Here is a 7,679-nt window from a genome sequence, read left to right as displayed (position 1 = left end):
CAGTCACATAAGGTGGCTCACGTGCCTGGCATATATTGTCAGGTGTGCATCTTCTGTGAGTAGTTGTGCTTTTATGTACAGTACTATATAGAGTACAGTAGTATGGTATCTTTATTTCAAGCCCAGGGTGTCTGGAAGCAAGAGGGTGGATAGAATTGAATCTAGCAAGGAACCAGAACCTGTGCCAACATCAGGGGTGAGTGAAATTGCAGCTCACCCTCCATCTCCTATTGCTGGTGATCCTTCAATGCTACTATCTTCTTCCTCCTCCATCAGTCACTGTTCTTGCCTGTTCACTCGATGCCAGCCGCTTAATGCCAGCTGTTGTACTGTCCTAGGTCCTGTATCCTAAGATTAAAAATATTTTCCTTGATTTCTGTGTTTGTTTTTAATGCACTATTTGTGTGAAAAGTTTTATAAACCTATTACAGTACAGCACTATATCAGTTCAGGTCAATTGCTCAGTCATGTCTGACTCTCTACAACCTCATGGACTGCAGCATGCCAGGGTTCCCTGTCCATCACCAACTCCCAGAGCTTGCTCAAGCTCACGTCCATCAAGTCAGTGATGCCATCCAACCATCTCATCCTCTGTCGTCCCCTTCTCCTCCTGCCTTCAATCCTTCCCAGCATCAGGGTCTTTTCCAAGGAGTCAGTTCTTCACATCAGGTGGCCAAAGTATCGGAGCTCCAGCTTCAGCATCAGTCCTTCCAATGAATATTCAGGACTGATTTCCTTTAGGATGGACTGGTTGGATCTCCTTGCAGTCCAAGGGACTCCCAAGAGTCTTCTCCAACACCACAGTTCAAAAGCATCAATTCTTCGGTGCTCAACTTTCTTTATAGTCCAACTCTCACATCCATACATGACTACTGGAGAAACCATAGCTTTGACTAACAGACCTTTGTCAGCAAAGTAATGCCGTGCGTGCACAAGTCCTTTTGAAGGAGATGGCCATTACAGTCCTTACCCCTACCATAGTTTGGCCTCAGGCCAAACAACAGGGAGGTAACACAGCCCCGCCCATTGGAATAAGACCCAGTTTCACCAACAGTCTCTCCCATCAGGAAGCTTCCATAAGCCCCTTATCTATCAGAGGGCAGACAGAATGAAAACTGCAATCACAGAAAACTAACCAAACTGATCACATGGACCACAGCCTTATCTAACTCAATGAAACTATGAGCCATGCCACGTAGGGCCACCCAAGAAGGATGGGTCATGGTGGAGTGTTTTGACAAAACGTGGTCCACTGGAGAAGAGCATGACAAACCAGTATTCTTGCCTTGAGAACCCCATGAACAGTATGAAAAGGCAAAAAGATAGGACTCTGAAAGATGAACTCCCCAGGTTGGTAGGTGTCCAATATGCCACTGGAGAAGGATGGAAAAGTAACTCCAGAAAGAATGAAGAGATGGAGCCAAAGTGAAAACAATGCCCAGTTGTGGATGTGACTGGTGATGGAAGTAAAGTCTGATGTTGTAAAGAACAATCTTGCGTAGGAACCTGGATTGCTAGGTCCATGAATCAAGGTAAATTGGAAGTGGTCAAACAGTACTTTATAGCTGATCGCATTGTTGGGTACCTAACTAACTTCGTTGGACTTTACGAAATTGCTCTTGAAATGGAATTTGTATGTAGGGGACTTAACTGTATTAAGTAAAAGGAGCCAGACACAATGACCATCCATTGTAAGATTTCATTTATATAAAATATCCAGAATAGGTAAAGCCATAGAGACAAAAAGTAGATCAGTGGTTGTCAGGTTCAGAGGGAGGGAGGGGATGGGAAGTAACCACTAATGGGTACAAGGTTTCCTTGGGGGTGATGAAAATGTCCTGGAATTCATGCTGATGGTTGTAGTCTTGTGAAAAAAATACGAAAACCCTCTGAACTGTACACTTGCAAAGGGTAAATTGTATGTTACATGAATTATATCTCGAACAGCTTTGATAAGAAGAACTAATGTTCACAGAAGCAAGTTCAAACTTCTCATTTACAAATATAAAAACCTACTATCGGGGAGTTTTATAAAAATTCAATATTTAGTTTTTCCTAATAGGGTGTACTTTAATATAATTCCAGATTACAGAAAATGTTTTGCATTTTCCTCCCACAAACTTCATATGCTGCTGCTGCTGCTAAGTCGCTTCAGTCGTGTCCAACTCTGTGCGACCCCATAGACGGCAGCCCACCAGGCTCCCCCGTCCCTGGGACTCTCCAGGCAAGAACACTGGAGTGGGTCACCATTTCCTTCTCCAATGCATGAGAGTGAAAAGTGACAGTGAAGTCGCTCAGTTGTGTCCGACTCTTAGCGACCCCATGGACTGCTGCCTACCAGGCTCCTCCATCCACGGGATTTTCCAGGCAAGAGTACTGAAGTGGGGTGCCATTGCCTTCTCCGACAAACTTCATATAGATGCCTCTAAATCCCTTCCAGTTTCTCCCTGAGTACCACCAGATTCTGGTGTGTTCTAGGGACTTCTCTGGTGGTCCAGTGGGTAGCACTCTAAGCTTCCACTGCAGGGGGCGCCAGTTTGATCCCTGGTCAGGGAGCTAAGATCCCCATATGCTGAGCCCCGTGGTCAAAAAAAAAAAAAAGACTAAACATTACAAGAAAATAATATCCAAAACCCCACATCCAAAACATATGAGAATAGTGTATTTTCTATTGTTGTTTTATACAAGCAGAATTTTTCATTTCCTTGTCTTTTTTTAACCATTTATATTTTTTCAAGTTTCACTCATAAAATTTCTATTCTAATGAAAAAAGAAAAGTTCTCTTTTCTTAATTGTACTTCTTTCAGTATCAAGCAAAATATAGTAACAAAAAGCACATCAGTGGTTGTTGCTTGGGGATGGGAGGGGAGATGTGGATTACCAAGAAATACAAAGAAACTTTGGGAGGCAATGGATGTGTTTATGACCATATTTGTGGTGATGCTTTCATCGATAAATATATATATACATATGTCAAAACTCATTGAACTGCACTTCAAAAACTCATGAATTGGTGCAGGTTCAATCCCTGGTCAGGAAGCTAAGATCCTGCATCCACCATGGCCAAAAAATCCAAAACATAACAGAAGCAATATTGTAACAAATTCAGTAAAGACTTTAAAAATGGTCCACATGAAGAAATCTTTAAAAACAAGAGTCCCAGGCTTCTCAAACTCAGGGCAGTTGGAAACCACTGGTACCAACTGGGTGACAGCTAAGGAAAGAAACTTCCCTCATCTTGACCAAATCATCAAGTGAAGCCAAATGAAACCATAACTATCAACATCCCAGGGATAAACAAACCTATGACTTCCTAGTGTTTTACATAAATGCACGATCCTTAATCAGTATATGATACGTGAGTGTCCCGCAAGGTTCTCAGCCTCTCACCATTTTCTGTCGTTGGATTAATTGGGATGAAATCTGACAGGTGATAAAGGCTCTCCATAGAATCCACGTTATTTCAATTATCCAACCACAACTCTGTCTCCTATAAAAGAAACGCAGTGCTGTGCTCAAGGTTTCATCTTGAGATGTGTTTGCCTGTTCGTTGTTTGCCTGTTTGTTATTAAGGAGATTCATTAATCAGGTAAAGTGAACTATGTTTTTAAAAAATATATGTTGTGGTATGTTTGAAAGTCATTGAATATTTTTTTCCCTTGTTACTAGGTGAACTCAGGTATAGCTAGAAAAGATTCACTGATCATTGCAGTTCCTCAGATGTGTTTCTTATTTTACCTTTTGTCTGTTTTCCCTTACTTATCGATGTTCTGTATATATGTGTTAGGAGTTTCTGACTCTTTGAGACCCCATGGACTGCAGCCTTCCAGGCTCCTCCATCCATGGAATTTTCCAGGTAAGAATACTGGAGTTGCCAGTATTCTGGTTTGCCGTTTCCCATTCCAGGAGATCTTCCTCACCCAGGGATCAAACCTGAGTCTCTTGTATCTCCTTCATTTGCAGGTGGGTTCTTTACCACTGTGTCATCTGCGAAGCCCTCTGCATGTTTTTATTTTCTATGCATATAAAGTATATTTCTCCCAACTGATCATTTTTTCCCCTTTGAAGCACCTGTTTCACTTTTTTCCAAGAAAAACTTGAAAGTATTTATTTAGCCAGAAAAACCAAAACATGCCTTCAACCTAAGGCTCTGGAAAAACAGTAATAAAACCAATAGAAATGCAGGAGTAGTTTAATAAGGGAACAAAATAAATTGGAAAACTGAAGCCATGCCTGGTAACACTCAAAGTTAGTTGTTGAAGAAGGTGACAAGTAGTTAAACGTGGCAAGCCAAAAAAAAAAAAAAGTGAAAATTGTATGAATGAGGCAAGAAATATAGTCAGATAAAAGAAGTTATAAAAAAGTTCATGTAAAACTTCATAGCAATATACTTGGCATTTTAGGCAAAAAAAAAAAAAACGGTTTTATTTTTCTTTCTCACCATTTATTTAAACAAATGTTAATACATTAATTCTGTGTCTGGCCATATTTAGAGAGTTTTTATAATTGAAATATCAGAGAAGTCAATGGCACCCCACTCCAGTACTTTGCCCGGAAAATCCCATGGATGGAGGAGCCTGGTAGGCAGCAGTCCATGGGGTCGCTAAGAGTCGGACATGACTGAGCGACTTCACTTTCACTTTTCACTTTCACGCATTGGAGAAGGAAATGGCAACCCACTCCAGTGTTCTTGCCTGGAGAATCCCAGGGATGGGGGAGCCTGGTGGGCTGCCGTCTATGGGGTCGCACAGAGTCGGACACGACTGAAGTGACTTAGCAGCAGCAGCAGCATAATTGAAATATAATTGATGTACAATATTATGTTAGTTTCAGGTGTACTGTTGATATTTGCATTTATATTATGAGACGATCAGCACAGCAAGTCTAGTAACCATCTGTTCCAATACAAAGTTACAATTTTATTGACCATATTTCTTTTACTGTCTGTTTCATCCCTGTGACTTATAAGTGGAGGTTTGTACCTTTAATCCCTGTCACGTGTCTCACTCACTCACGTCTCCGCCCCTGCCCTTCTGGCAACGACCCATTTGTTCTCTGCATCCATGAGTCAATTTTCATTTTGTTTGTTGTTTTATTTTTTCAGACTCCACATATAAGTAAGGTCATTCAGTATTTGTCTTTGTCTTCATTATTTCACTTGACATATCATAAAACGTATGGTTTTCTTAAATAAGTCACCAAAGCACGTTACCAAAAGTGACCAAAATTGAATCAAGGAGAGTAGAAACATCAGAACAAACCAACCTTTTTAGAAGAAATGAGAAAGGAGGTCACACATCTACCTATGCTGGCCTGAAAAGACAATTCTAACAGCTTTGTAGTCATCTAATAAAAGCAGTGTTACCCTAACCTCAGCACCCATAAAAATCCTCTTGACAAAACTAAAAATATAATGGAAAAATTCTTAACAATGCAAGCAAATCGTGTCTTTTAAAAATGTTTAATCATAATTTACAAACATTTAGACAAGTTTTAGAAAGGCACAATACACAGTCCCTACTCTCCACTGTGCTGCAGAAGCTTGTTAATGTTTTTATGTGGTGCATAGGTACCTAATTATTTGTTGAATCATTTGAGAATTGGCTGATGGTTCAATAAAATGCGACCATGTCCTCATGCAAACCTCAGGTCTATGGGTCATGGCCCAGTTCTGTAGTGTTCTCTGGATATAATCTGGAAGTTTGTAATAGATGCTTTCTTGGAGGTTACTGAAAGAAATAGTGGAAAGGAAATTAAGAATATGTACTCATCCTCCTGGATTTTCTGCCAATCTTCTTTGGAAGTCAATTCCCAGGTCGCCTTTGTTTTATACATCAGGACACTTGGTAACTCAGTGAATATAATTAAAAATTTGATCCAAAGTACTGTCATGCCAATTGAGGAGATAGGTTCCTAGTCAACCTTTTGATTTTTCTAACCTTAATTTTTAACTTGGGCTTCCCACATGGCTCAGTGGTAAAGAATCCGCTTGCCAATGCAGGAGGCACAGGTTCAATTCCTGGGTCAGGAAGATCCCCTGGAGAAGGAAATGGCAACCCACTCCAGCATTCTTGCCTGGAAAATCCCATGGACAGAGGAGACTGATGGGCTATCATCCATGGGGTTGCAAAAGAGTCGGACATGACTTTGTGACTAAACAACAAACAACATTTTTTCCCACCCCTCATCCTGCAGATAAGACTCGTCATGATCCCAGCTACTCAAGCTCGTGATCAGTGGACCTGGTTTCAAAGACTAAAGCAAGAATTCTGCAAGCCCATCTGTTGGTTCCGTATTGGATTAATAATTATGCTCCTCAAAATTGCTGTGGTAGCCTTCTTTGGTAATCATTTACCTTTCTCCCTCTCAGTGACAATAATTGCTTCTGGCATCGTTTTATTCCTTATTTCTGGAGGGATACTCTTGTATGGATTATGCCAAAACTCAGACTACACCTCTCTCGAACCAGAAGAATTAGTGAGGTATCATCGAACTGCCCACAGTCATCCTGAAGGTTTTGAAACAGAGGCAGCAACTATCAGCACCTCACTATGATATATATTAAACCCAGATATCACTGGGTCTTTTAACCTTCTGAAAGTTCCTTGAGTATAAAGTAGAAATAAACTCTGACCTCTAAAAAGTTTTGTTTTCTGAGTTTGGAATGTGTTTGTTCTCTCTTGCCTGTATGAAATCGTTCTTCTTCAGAAGTCCTCTCTGTCTCGAATTCATCTTGAAACTAGTTTTGTCCTGCGTGTTTCTGCAGCTCCCAAGCTGCTTCTTCTCTTCCTATCATCACTGGTGCTTCTCATCTGGGTCTTCACTGTCAACTCCTGCAGATTTCAACAAGCACAGAGGTGACCCCTTCAAGACCACAGGGGCCGAGCTCACAGCCCTCATGACATGCCATGTCCTGTTCTTTTCTCACCATCCATGGTCATGTTTTGTACCTTGTCATAAATGCTACCTGTGAGACCCCTAGAACATCATTGCAGACACCTCACTGGCTCATCACACTTCCCTCAGGGAAGTTCTGAGCTGCTTCTTGGTGTCTAAGAAAACTAGAGCCAGCCAGTAGTTAAAGTAATAAAATTAGATTTTACTCAGGAAATATTGTAATGGGAAAAGAGACCCCAGCATAGAACTGGGCTCAATTCTTCTTCTTTTTTTTAAAATATGTATTTATTTAACTGAGCCTAGTCTTAGTTGTGGCATGCGGAATCTAGTTCCCTGACCAAGGATCGAACCCAGGCCCCCTGTATTGGGAGTGCAGAATGTATGCCACTGAACCACCAGGGAAGCCCCCTGGGCTGAGTTCTGCCTACAACATGTTCAAGTGGGAATTTATGGTGCAGGTGAAGTTTGGAAATCAGTCACTGGGTAGAAAATTACTGAGGAAACATTAGGGGTATGTGGGAAGGACATGGTGAATCTGGCTAAATCAACCTAACAGGATTTTTGCAGAAGGCAGGTCAAGGTGAGATCACCTGAGAGCTGCGGTGGGGAGAAACAGGAATCTGATCAGCCATCAGGGGTGGGGGTTTCTAACTAAACCAACTTAGCAAATTTCCAGCTCAGATTGGAAGATGCAAAGACCAGCACAGAAGTGCAGAAGTTGAGTCCTGATTGGGATGAGGACTCAGAGGAGCCAGACTAAATCTGGGTCAAGAAGAGACACT

The sequence above is a fragment of the Bos taurus genome, chromosome 25, assembly GCF_002263795.3.
Source record: "Bos taurus isolate L1 Dominette 01449 registration number 42190680 breed Hereford chromosome 25, ARS-UCD2.0, whole genome shotgun sequence".
Taxonomy (NCBI): Eukaryota; Metazoa; Chordata; class Mammalia; order Artiodactyla; family Bovidae; genus Bos; species Bos taurus.
Note: the sequence above shows the minus strand (reverse complement) of the source record.